Genomic DNA, 13,655 nt, shown 5'->3' on the forward strand with positions numbered 1-13,655 from the left:
ATACAATACATGGCATGTGTTGGGCTGTCACTGAGCAGTCAGTGGCAGGAAAACCTCATTAATTTAGTTAGACAATTAGGATGGATTTGTATTTGTTCTGGTCAATCCTGATTTAGGCTTGAGATCCTAAAGGTATGGAGGTCGGTCAATAGCGTTGCATCACTGTGACATTACAAAGTGGTCGTTCTACAAGACTGGTTTGCCTCGACAAGACTAAAACACATATACACAACCTCAGCTGCTGGTAGAGAAAGTCAGTCATTGCTCCAAGCACTCGAGAAGATCACTACATTTGAAAGAACAGCAGTTCTGGTTTTCTCTTTGAATGCAGTTTTTGAGGGTGCTCTACACACATGCTGTCCAATGGAGATCTCTAGTCACCAAGAGAGCTCTGCCAGGGACCAGGGCTGCTCTCTGTGCAGCAGGAAGGGCTGTAGCCAGGGCTGGAGAGAGGTGCCCTGAGAAAGCACTGAAATGACTGCAAAACCAAAGAACCCTTTTTTAATTCTATTCCCTTCCTCTTCTTGACATCTTTATTATCCTACCACAATTATGATGCCAGGCACACGCTACAACCACGGCCCTGCAGCTTTAGGAAACAAAGGTTAGCCTTTTCCTTCTGCAGGTGCAGAGCTCACGGGGCCATCAGGACAAAGGTGGGGACCTGCAGAGAACTGAAAACTGGCCCTGGGGCAGGACCAGGTTCCTAAAGGCAAGAACATTTGCGTTCACCTTTGCCCACACAACCTTCACAACCACAGTGTGCACCAAGAAATAACAATTTAAAGACAATTACGCAAAATAATCTAAATCCTTCAATCCCTGAAATTTCTGTTAAGCACCATGAATCAGATTTAATTAGCAAGAAAATGCTTCAAATCTGTTATTCTCTTAATAGGAAGATGTATCATTTGTATCTGGTACAAAAAGAAATCATGCTATTTGTTTCCAGTTTGAGATGGAGAAGAAAGGCTCTTTTCATCCTGAACTGAGGCTTACCACCCCTTTTTATCACCAGACCATTAATCCTGTGAACGTTTTAACTTTAAATCATTAACCAGTGTGCAATAGGAGTCATTCTGCTTCCATGAAAAAACAGTCTTGCAAAAACGAAAGATGAGGAAAGAGAGAAGATGCACTGAAAGTACAACGTGTTTATTACTGATAAGTTCTTTGCTACATGTCATTTAAAGACAGCAGCAGCTTCCTATGAAAAACAATACAATAGGAAGTGCTTCCCCTTCTCTTTATTGGAGAATCAAGAACCTCTTATGCTATGGCACTCATAGAAACTAGCTAAAAGTGTTCATCCAGTATATCCTTATCCCAGAGCTTTTTGTAAAGTTTCAAGTTTGTTAGAGTTTGTTTATAAAAGGAAATCCATAAATAAATGACCAATGCTTTGCTAACCTCTACTGATGAGCTCTTAATGGCTACTGGTTTTACTTACAAAGCTGGAGACAGCCTGTAATGACCCAACATACATAAATAGGCCATATGAACAGCTCGGGCACAGATGAGCTAACTCAATTACAGCCATAACAGGATAAAGGACCTGGGAAGGCTGCTCTGATGTGTCTGCAAGCGGCTCCAGCTGAAGGAGCCTTGCAGCTGTTGCCTTCCAGCAAGGCTGTAAGCTCAGAGGGATTTTCCAGCTGCCAGCGTGAGGGCGATGATGCAGGTGGGGTGGGAGTGATGCTGAGTGGCAGAAGAAAGCCTGCTGGCAGCCTGGCAGACACACATCACTGCTTTGGGGTGTGTGGAAGGCATGGAGCCGCGCTGCTGCTCTCCCTGGGCAGCCAGAGGGGCCGATTGATTTTCTTTGTTGTCATTACAATAACGGTTCTGTAGGGAGCCGTTGGACCGTAGCTGTCTCGGCAAAATACATGCTCCCTTTTTGAAAGGAAAATAGCCATACTCTCATTTTAATTAAGTAATTGGCTATCAACCATCAGAGCACTGACAGCCTCATTGCAAACATTTTCTGCTCTGGTCGGGATGAAAGGATGAAATCTGACTTTGCTTCAGTGCACTTATGCTCCTGGTTCAGCAGTACCACAGAAGTGCAGGGGCAGAGCACCGACATCTGGACAAGGAATCATATTCACAGCATGTGCTTGCACACAGGCAAATAAAAGCATGTCAGGGTTTGGTAGCAAGCTCCTGTCACACTGCTCTTCTGCAAAATGTTTACCTTCATATTCGATTCAAGCCATAATCTTCAGGAGTGCCTATTGCAGATCAGGAAAATGGTACGCTTTAAAGCCAACCTAACCTCAATAACTAAGAAAACTATCAGTCTCTGGGGCAGAAAATGGTGATTCATCTCTACATCGTACGCTAACTTCCTTCATGGTTCAGACCTTTCTAAACAGACTAACTGGCCTTATGCTGTGTGCCTCTAGTTATCTGGAGGATGGCAAATATTTGCCAGATTAAGCTGAATTTTAGAAGATGAAAAGTATTGCTCCTCAGCACGAGAACTTCAAGATGATATCTGAAATTATCTGATTTTTATTTACTTCCTGTTCTAAAATGCACCCCAGCACGGGGTACTGCTCTTAATATCTTTCCAGCTGCAGCTGTACACTAATTTACTTTTTTAGGAATAGAAATCTCTTTGGAATAGGAACGTGTCAAAATCTACAGATAATGTGGATATAAAAGCAGTTGTGTCATTGCTTTTGTTTGATACTCATCTGGGAGCCTGGAACTGTCTTCCCTCAAAGTCTTTCCTCCAAATTTCTCCCCTCCCAGAGGCTTTAGCCTTTCACATGGACACATTTGTGGAGGGAGCACAAGTGTCTCAATACTGCCCTCCATACTTTTACTTCTGCAACACTGCTTGCTGGTCACAGAGGGAATTTCAGTATTTTTTTCCTGCTCAACTGCCTATTCTTTTCTGAGATGGCTGTAAAATACAGTGGTACCCAGTGCAATGACAGCTCTTGCTATGAATGTTACCAGTCAAAATTGCACTCATTTTCCAGAGGAGCTTTCTGTAGTGCTGACTGGGGTTCAATTCACAGTAGAGCAGAAGAGAGATGTCTCCCTCAGATGGAATTTCAAGTTTTCTCCTTAACAGCAGCGTCCATCGCTTTGCCTCAGGCGCTGGCAGCGAACAACGAATGAGGAGTTCCCTAATGAAAGATCTTTCATGTAACCCCAGGAGACCACTTCGTAAGAGCAGAAGAACAATGGCAACAGATCAGAAAGCCCAGCGGCCTTGTATCCTGCCTGTGACAGTGACAGCAATCAGATCCTTCTGAGGAAAGTACAAAAAACTCCTTTGCAGGCAGCTGCCTTACCCAGAGGCTGGCCTAAGCCCTCAGGTTTTTTTCCCTCTCAAAAATTCATTTAGATTATTACAAGAATGTGTTATCCCCATCAAGAGCTCACCTTTTCAGCTGTGGTCCTACCAACACTCCTGGTAGCACTCATTTCCAGGAGTTCACTGGTGTGTTCAGAGTGGTTTCCAGCAAACTGGCCTATACTGACTGCTTCTGCATTAGGAAGAAAACATGAAATGCACAACCTGCCTTTTCAAGACATCCCTTCCTTTATACGTTCTTATGCTGCCTTCCTTATTTTTTAAGACTGAGCAAATGAATAACACAGATTATCTTTAAAACTTCTCCTGTAAGAAGGAAGTGAAGGCAGGCATGTGAAGACCAAATGAGTGCATGCATTGCTGGCTGAGCTGGACTAGACACACTGACCAAGAGCATCATGGAAGTAAACTTGCTGTCTAGTTTCATTCTGAGACATGAATTCTCCACAGGTCAAGGAAGGAACCATTTGTGCTCTCGCTTATCCCATACCCTGAACAACTTCTTATTTATTTCCCAAGTCGTTATACTTCAGGTCACAAATACTGTGTGTTCAGACAAAGAATTCAACTGCAGCTGCAGGGGCTAGGAAATACAAAGCTGAACCATTAACCCAGGCTGATGAACAGAACCATGCAGGGCAGGGAGGAGGCAGGACAGACTGCACAGCAAGATAAACCTCTGGCTAAAAAGGAGGCTCTGGAATCTTAACAGCTCTGTGCTGCTTTCTTCTTCTATTAAAGTACATCAGGTAACTCCACCTAAGCACGTCTTAGCTACAAGATGCAGGCTTTCCAGACATCCAAAGTCCTCCCTCCTAACAAAGAACAGGAGGAGCCAGGGAAGCCATGCCATCCCAGATCCCAACAACTCCTACCTGCCTTGCTCATCCAGCACCCTTCAGAGGGCGGCAGCACCACCAGAAAGGAGATGTGTCTGAGCACAGGAGGTGCCATGAATTCCTCCAACTTCGTATCCAACTCCAACCTTGCTCCTTCAGCACCTAAACATCTCTCTGGCAGGGTACAGAGCCACAGGCTTACCCATCTACTCTTCCAAATGCCAGCAATATTTCAACAGGCTGTTGTACCACAAACTGAATACAGGGAAACGCTGTTTTTGACAACAAGTTGGACATACGTACTGATCGGCAGCACAAAATCACATACAATCAGAAGCAGCCTTCATCCTGCAGTGAGAAGGATCACAGAGCATGGAAGGAAGCCCCTGTCAGAGCAGGAAGTGGCTACTGTGATTCCACAGAAGTTATTCATTGATTCAGTTTTGCTGGCACTATTTAGGAATGCTCTTGCCCCTTGCTTTTATAAATGGCAGCGTAGACAGAGACTGCACGTTTCACAGTGCCCTCCAGAAAGGGGTAATATGTTTAAGGAAATTGTTCAAATGCTGATGTTTCCTAATGTTTTAATTTGCCATGTTTTGTAAAAGGAGAAGAATGGTAACTGCACTGGAGCCCTTGCATGGAGCACTGTCTGTCTTGCTGTTTCTAAGATTATTCACATGAATTTCCAGAGTATTTACCCTCATCAGTGAAAAACACTAATGCCAATTCTGGATTGCAGCTCCAGCAGTGAGCTTTGCAACTGAAGGTGCATCTCTGGATAAAAGAATGGGAGCTCCACAAAAGATCCCAGGGTTAACAGTAGTTTCACTAGCCAAAAAAGGACTGAATTATTATTATGTTTTTAAATAAGCTCTGGCTTTAAATTTATTCTGACTACTATATTTCTGGCAATACGCGTACTGCTAGAGAACAACTCATTGAAATAAATTCTGCATTGCACAAGGTTTGCAAATTGAATGTCTTCATGCACCATCAACTACATTAATGGGGAAAGAAAGGCAATATTTGGTGAATCCAGAGATTGTTAGCATCTTAAAAAAGACCACTTCAGTCAGTCTCAATCAGGCCTAAATACACAGAAGGTGGGACTGATGACTGACCAGTGACTCACCTAAGGTCAGTTTGTGTTCAGCACCTATTCTGTTCCCTGCTCTAGGTACTAAACCATCACAGATGGTCCAGGATGACAGGTAGGCTTCCTTATTAGCAGTCCTGTATAGCCAAAGACTGAGCCTTGGGGAAAACTTGTCATGGTGTTGCCAGCAGCTTATTGCCTGGTGATCAGTCAAAGGAGATTCGTTTCTGGACTCTGAATCCACAAAGAAAAAGTCCACACCAAGCAAGCTGATGCCTTTCATACACAGTGCAAACATCTTCTCAGCTCAGTACATCACACATGGCATCGTCCAAACCATTTGGAGATATGACATTAGCAGCTGGTAGAAATATCTCACTGGGGAGCTTTTAGAGCAAATTCAACGTTCATTGTATAATATCCTGTATTATCACCTTTGCTGCCACAAAACATCCTCAGTGAGAACAAGGGCCACTTTGGGCAACCTGCTTCACAGAAAAGTCTGTTACCTCTCCCTCCTGTTCAATCAAGAGAGTTTTTATTTTAAGACTTCCCTTTGTCTTGCCATCCTCTCCTTTTCACAGTTCGTATGATATTTGCTAATCAACTGCCATATTATTACATCTATGTGTTTGAAAGCAATTAGCACGAAGCACAGTTGTGTCAGCCAACCAGTTAGAAGTAACTGAGGCTCAGAGTGAGAGAAACAGAAATGAAACCAGCTGCATAGCTGGGCTGCTGGCACAGCTGAAGGAGGCAAGGAACTGCAGCAAACCCACACTGCAATGGAGCTGAAGGACCTCACCCACCCGCAGGTTAAACGTGTTTGTGGATTGAACTTCAGTGGTCTTAAGAGGAGCTAGAATGTTTAGCATGCGCTGGGCTGAAACAAGACAAGGAGAGAAAAGAAGCTCTCTGTGCTTCCACGCAGAGGATGCTGAATCCAATACAGGATCTGAAATTTGATTTTCTGTGCAGCCATCTGCAGCTGACTAATCCCAGGCATGTTCAGCAAAACAAGTGAATGTAGAGCTGGTATTTTGGCACATCAGGACAGGTATCAGCACAGCTAAATATCCTGAAGAAGTGGATTTCCTTATGAGAAGGGTTCATCATTCCATAAGTAAGGTAAAACAATGACCCTCACAGATGCATCATTTTTTCAAAGTCCACTTGACTAAGCAAAAACAACTACACAGCTGGTAACTTCAGCACCATGAGCCACAGCAACGGAGTAAATCATCAGATTTATACGTTCTAGCAGCACTCCTATAACTCAGGCTTAGAGGGATGCCCTACAGGAGCATTTTGCAAGGGAATATGTCAACTTAAAACACAAAAAGAGAAAAACTGATGTGAGATCTTCGTGTTCCTGCTCTGCAATTTTACCTTCAAGAAGATTGATAAGGAGGTAGATTTATCTCCTCAAACACTTGCATGGTTCTAAACACAACAACTGCATCAGCCCTTCTGAACTACTACCTATTTTTAGTACCACATTTTCAAAGTATCCTCAACTCAATCACTAATGTTGAGTTTGCAATTTACCTTGGGAGCAATTTTGCTGATGCGATTTGTGCCACTTCACAGCTTTGATTTGCAGTCATAATTAGTAAGTTAAGAATTAATGTAGCCTAAGCCACACCTGTAAGAGGCTGCTTTTGGAAAGAGCCCAGATTGTTAAACGGAAAGCAACTCAGCTCAGTAACACATCTGTGAAACACCCCGCACATGCCAGTGTAAGCAAAAAAAATGCTTTTCTTTTTTGTGGCAAAGTTACAGTTTAACTCACCAGTGCTCCTGACACCACTCACAAAGGCTCTCATGAAATAGAACCATTCTTTGTCAGACTTTGTCAATGATTTCTAGTGCTCAAAAGGTGTAGCCAAGGGCTCTGGGGCATTTTTATAGTTATTTATATTGTAGGTAGGTTGGAACAACTATGGCATGCTTACTATGGAAGTATGGAGCTGACAGCTAGCCCCACCAGGACCCCTCAAATCATAGGCTGGGCAGAGGCAAGGATAAAACCAGGGCAAAGAACTCAGGGCGTATTTCAAGCATTGTAGAACTGTGAAAAGAAATTCAAGCTGCTTTGTCTGCACCACCTCCCTAATTCTCTCCCAGGTCTACCCTAACAGTCATTTATTGTAACTACGCATTTAAAGCTACTTGGTGAATCCCTCAGTAAACAAGCTGCAACTTCTTATGTAAGAAAATCTGGCAGGAAGAGCATGTTACTATTACTGTTTTCAGTTCAACCACTACAGTCCCACAACAGGAGAAATTAGAACTGCCTCACCTGCAATCCAGCTCATGTACAAAGAGCAAGGAGAACGATGCAGTAGGAGCTCATACAAAGTCCAGCTGCTGTGAACAGCAGTGGATGAAACGTCCGGAAGGAGGAAATGGTTGAAACTGCCTTAATGCTTAACTCAGAGTAACTTGGTGTGTAACCAAGTGGGGGGAACAGAAGAGGTGAGGACTGTCCTTCCCTTGCAAAGATCCTTTCTGCTGAAAATGAAAACATTTCCCTGCTTGCTGCAGCAAAGAGGATGGAGAATACGTGTGAACACCTCCTCCTAGCATTCATCCCATCAAGTAACTGCTTATTTTTCCTCTGAGATCTGATAGTTAAAAAACCTAAACCATTCTCAGTCATTTAATAAAAACTTCACTTATAAAACAAGTTCCCTGCCCAATCTGGGAAGAAAATCAGTTTGTGCTATACAACATCAGCATGCAGGGATAATCACTATAAAAATGAGACTGTCTGGTTGTACAGTAATCTAGTACACAGCCTAGAAAGCTTGAACTGCTCATCTAGAGGAAATGTCAAACGTTCAGATCTCTGGAAGCTCAAGACTCATCATTAGAGGAAAAAAAATGACCTCTCAGGTTGGTCCAGGACCACAGTGTTCCTCCTACTACAAAAACGTCCTGGCAATTCCAGAGCCCACGAGCTGCCTGCTGTATTACAAATACTGACAGCATTGTTTCTTCATTGCAGGATGGCATCTTCAGTGCTCTAGAGCTCCTTTACACTGGGTCAAGACTGTTTGGTTTGGCGGAGAGATCATTTGGATAAACCAAATATCTCCTTCAACAATGCTGCCAGCCATCCCAAATGAGCACAGAAATCTCCCAGCAGGCACAGACCAAGTCTGACCTCCGTGTCACCACATCTCAGATCCCCATAGGAAGTAACAGCTTACAATTTCCCAGCACAGTGTATGCTGCCCTGCAGAACAGTTGGTTTGTGTTCCAAGAAAATGAGAGTACTTCAGGTGTGTGGGAAGAACAATACAAAACCAAAATTATCTTAAAATAAATCTTTAAAAGAGAACAATATTATGGCTCTCCCGGGATGAATGCACTAAATATACAGAATGCACTGCAAAGGTTTGTCCTGTTTTCTCACTTCATAGAAAACCTATATCCAAACTCTCTTCAAGTCGAGGCAAAAAGAACTTCCCCTCTGGGTAACAAATCCCTTTATATTGGGTTCCTTTATAGTGTGCATCAGAAGCAGCTGTATGCATAGATCCAGATCAGGGAATACAGAGGGAACACAGAGGGAACACAGAGCTTCTTCTGATTGAGACGGCATCCAAACACTCCTCTGCTCACCATACTTGAAAATGGAACTTAAAGGTTGAGTGAAAACTAAGTATCAAAGCCAAGCAAGTTGCTCCCAGAAGCTTTTAGTGTCATCACATGGGGAGAGGATAAAAAGAAAGTCAAACATGAGTTCTTGAACACAGGTACACACCTCTCTCCTCCAACAACTGGTAGCCACTAGATACTTAACAACAGCATAAAAACCACCTAACTGGTAAGGTAGTCTAAACGCTCACCTTCTTTCAGAAGTCAAAATGCACTGTCCATATTAAAAAAAACCCAAAGGTGGCAACTCTAGCCTTCCTGAATTTTCTGCCTGAAACACACAATACTGTGCAGATGAGGGCTACTGAGATCCCACAGCTGGTATAAAGCAGGAGTTGTTTAAAGGTACCACATAAGACCAACACAAATTCCATCTTCCAGTATAAAGAGCTTGAATGAAATTCTGAGGTTTGAGGAACACGTGCAGGAGGAGATGAGCAATGTATGTTAAGAACGATGAGGCATTTGGTTGAAATCATAACTACTTCTCAAAATCTGTGGGAAATCTCTGCCCTCATTATTATAATGAATTACAGAAATGAACACAACTTTGGCAAGAAGTGCCTGAACTACAGCCTAAGGGAAAATAGGCACACGTGCAAGTTTCCCTTGAAACAAGCAGCCCAAATACCTGCCCCATTAGGCCAACAGCTAGGCAAGCCTTCCTTCGGCAGAGCAGACAGGCTGAATGAACTGCCATGCTGTGTTAGTGGCCATGTAGTAACATAAAATCAGAACATTAATAAAGACAAGCCAGTCTGGAAAGCTTCCCTATTCATGCTGACATGTACAATAAAAAGACAAAGTACAACACTGGCTCTAGAATTACCTCCTATTAGAAGCAGTCAAGGGTATCGTAAGGTCCCTTCCCTCCCCAGCAAAGATTATTTACTCTGCAATCTAGAGCTGTCTAGTGAAGGCTCACACCGTAAGCAGCATTTTTATAGTTTGGTCCTTGGTGCACACAGGACAGGGCTAGGGCACAAACCCATTTTCCCTTAACCTGCTCACCAATTCACAAAAATACTTTCATTCTTGATTGCAGAGAGATTCCAAATAGGCTTAACTGCTTTCATGAATCAGAACTTCAGATTGCCAGGACTTTGTAGCGTATTGGACACCATTCTAGCAGACAGGAAAAAGGGCTGTCAGAACTTGTAATGGGCTTAACGTGGGTGATAACCAGGCTCTGGACTGTCTCAACTCACTCTACCTTAATAAGGAAAAAACCTGCTTAAAGAAAGAAGGCAGTCGAGTCTTCCATTAGATCACATTATAACATTCTCCAGCACAGTGTGCTTACTGGAAAGCAGATGGCGTTTCAGTCTGCTATGTTCTGTATTCACTCTTCTACCATGCATTAGTTAAGATGCTCTCAGGCTTCCCAACCAGTCAGAAGGACTGTCTGATCCTGCAGCACCTACCATGCTCTAAACAAAGTGGTTGTTTGTAAGTCAATAATGAAATAGGATCTGTTTGGGCAGCAGCTGTTCCTGTTACCCTTGTCACAAGCATTAATCGGGGCACAACCAATGCCTATGGCCTGGTTGATGCAGTCATAGCACACTGGAGATGCCAGTACCTTTTCAAGGTTGGTCTCCGCTGCAAGGTTACACTAGGTCACCTCAAAAGGCAAGGTGACTCAATTAGGAGCCAAGTTTCATTTTTCAAATGATCGGTTCTAATTGCAATTGATCCTTACAAGAAAAATCAACCCACAGTAAAACTTAAGAAAGTACTCAGCATTGCTAGGCTTCCCAGGAAAACCAGGGGCTGAAAGGCATTTTGGGGGAATGCCCATCAGTCTCCAAGTGAGAAGTTCTTTCAGAGCCACAGATACCTTCCAGATTTCTCCCTTTGTAACACTTCCTTGTTTCTGACTGATGGTGTAAAAGCTTGGTTAACAAGATTTCCTCTACTGATACCCTATGATCTTCCTGAAGGCAGACAATTTTTCCTCCACATTTCAAGGAAATCCTTGCCATAACTATTTGATGGCTTACAGCTTCCCCTTGCAGAAATCCCCACTGTTTCATGTTTCTTGACCTTGAACTATTTAGGCTAGAAAAGTAAGGTGCCCAATAGCTAAGACCAAATCTCTAGGTCTGACCATTAACCTGGTTGGGTGCTGTGTCCAAGAAATGGACTGCAGTTCTCATTCTGGCTCTGGCTCACACCTGCTGTGTGACTTTGGGCAGGACATTTCTCCCAGATGGTTCTCTTGGTTCCATCTGTAGAAAAGGGCAAGCCTCATTATGCCTCCCATATAAAAAAATCCGGAGATATACAGAAAACAAACGGTACTCAGAGCTAGGCACTATTATTAATAGAGCTCTGATTTGCTAAATAGACACTGCCAAGAAACGAAAGCAAAATAAGTTCAAGGGCAAGGAAAGCAGGCAGAGCAATAAAGCTCAGAAAAAAAATAATGAAGAAAGGACAGAAAAATCCAATGGAAAACAGAGCCCAGCAGTGGGCATTATTCCTGTGGCCCAAAAATATATGGAAGAAAATGTGATTTGAATAACACAATTTGTAGCAGTTTTATAAACCTGCTCTCCCTCCTCCCAGGCTTTGTGGTTTTAGAAGCCTATAGTTTTGACAATCCAAACTGCTGCCCCTCCCCTTTTCCACACATTGGAAAGCCTTTTTGCACTGTTTGGCTTATGGTTGCATTGACTGATTACAGCTGCACAGCTTAAGTAGGCACAGAGGTGTTTTATCACCTTTTGAGATCAGTCAAGATTATCCTTTTATCCATCTAACAAAAGCAACCAGCAAGAAATGAAAAGAAACAATTAAGCTTGGCTACGGACCTGAAGAACCATTAAGTGCACTTTATTATTTATATAACTGTGCACACAGTTCTCTAAAAAGGAAGATCAACACAGAATTTTAGTATCATTAAGAGGTAATTGAGGCTCTGAAATCAGCACAGTTATGTGCCTGTTACTCTACAGTGCTACTGAGCAAGTAGCAACTGTGATACATCTGTAGTGTGTCCTCTGCTGTCACAGGATCCTTGTCACAGAGGGTACCATGTTCTGCTCTTTTCCATTATGGATGAGGCTGGAGTGTCCCTTCAAATTCTGCTGTACAGGAAGCTGGCTTCCCTCTAAGCAGTTTTCACTGCATCTCCTAGACACACTGCAACTTGTATCTTGGGATTAATATAAAACAAGATAAAAATTCAAATTCCATCTCTGCAGTTCTGGAGAAACCAGTCACCTCTGCTTACCAGAGAGCAGGAGAAGCTGAGAGAGCATGACTTGACTCTTGAATGTCTGCAGTATGAGACCAGCTGTGCCTGCAAACAATGGGTTATGGCATGAATGCACGGGCATACGCTGCCTTTGGTAGATTTCTTTTCCCCTCACTGTTTGAGTTTTCACCACCATCTCCTCCTAGAGCACTGTGTGCAGCCTTCTTTCTCAGTTAAAAGGGTTTTCATTATTATTTTTGTAAAGCCTATTTGATGAGCGATATGAACAGTGAATGCCACATTTCACTCCCTCTCATTAACATTGTAAATTAATTTAGGACTCATTTAGATGCAGGATTAACAACCTGAAGACTAATCTACTCTTTATTCAGAGGACACATTCAGGATGAGCAGTCTTTCATCTCATATCACTCAATTAGTTAGCAAGACCATCTCCTGGGAGTAAGATGGTATTTCTGACTTTCTGCTTGGAAAAGAACTGTTCAAGGTTAAGGAAGAGGTCTGGGATAAACTGGTCTCAATCCCAGCTTTGCTGTAGATTCTGTCTGCAATCTTGGTCAAGCATTTTTATACTCCAGCTCCCTCCATGTGCAGCTTAGAGCAATCAGACTTAGAGAATGGTCAAAAGACTTCAGGTAGTGTTTATGGAGGTTTAGGCCAGCATGTTCCTTTCCACCAGGGTTAAGAGTACCAGGGCCATATGCCAGCTGCCAAATAGAAACAGAGTAACACATTCAGCAAGTTTTTTGTTAGATGCCATTAACCTTACTTACATGAAATGGTGTATTATTCTATGAGCAATTTTTTCTGTGGGAGTGCTGTGATTAATACGTTATCATCTACAGTACTATCTCCAGTAGGAGGAGGGCAAAGTCAAGCTCTCAGTTTTCAGATCAGAAAAAAAATGTTACTCTTCTTAAAGCAAAATTTATTGGTTACACAACTCACAACACGCTCAGCATCAAGCTTGCAATACCTCAGTGACTCTGTTTTCAGATGCTCTGTATGTTTGCTAGAGAAATAAACAAAATGTCTTGCAATTAACAAATGAAACGCCCTGATGGAGCTTAGCTACTGCTTACTGTCAGTAAATCATCTGCAGAAGGATTTCATCCACTGAGAGGAATGAAGAAAATATATATGCTTAGGCAAGTGCAGTTTTCTACTAGAATATTCTGTTGAAGGCACTCTGAGTCTAATGATACATTGAGGATCTGTTCCTCAGAGCACAATAAATAAAAACAAATAATTGCTGTAGAAAAGAACCTGACAGACGCCCAGTGCCACTTTGAACATGACTGATCGATGCTACGTATAATCAGTAACACTTACAAAGCTCAGACCTTCTGTTGTGGACATGTGCTGCTTCAGCTTAGCTGAACTCCTCTGTCCCATAAGAGACAGGAGAGAATTTTTAAGGCCCTAATATGGACTAATATTAGTAGTTTGTACTGCAACATGACAAGATGCTCTAATCACAGATGAGGAGCCTGACAA

The 13,655-nt window shown here is 42.7% G+C and overlaps 1 protein-coding gene across 1 annotated transcript in view; it reads right to left on the minus strand.

Moving 5' to 3' along the window:
- Positions 1–13,655, minus strand: part of LOC306954088 (sphingosine-1-phosphate transporter SPNS2-like) — a gene marked incomplete at both ends in the record, with an annotated part of 116,931 nt that overhangs the window by 70,675 nt on the left and 32,601 nt on the right. The gene's annotated exons all lie outside the window — the stretch shown is intronic.

The sequence above is a fragment of the Tetrao urogallus genome, assembly GCF_951394365.1.
Source record: "Tetrao urogallus genome assembly, chromosome: 20".
Classification (NCBI taxonomy): Eukaryota; Metazoa; Chordata; class Aves; order Galliformes; family Phasianidae; genus Tetrao; species Tetrao urogallus.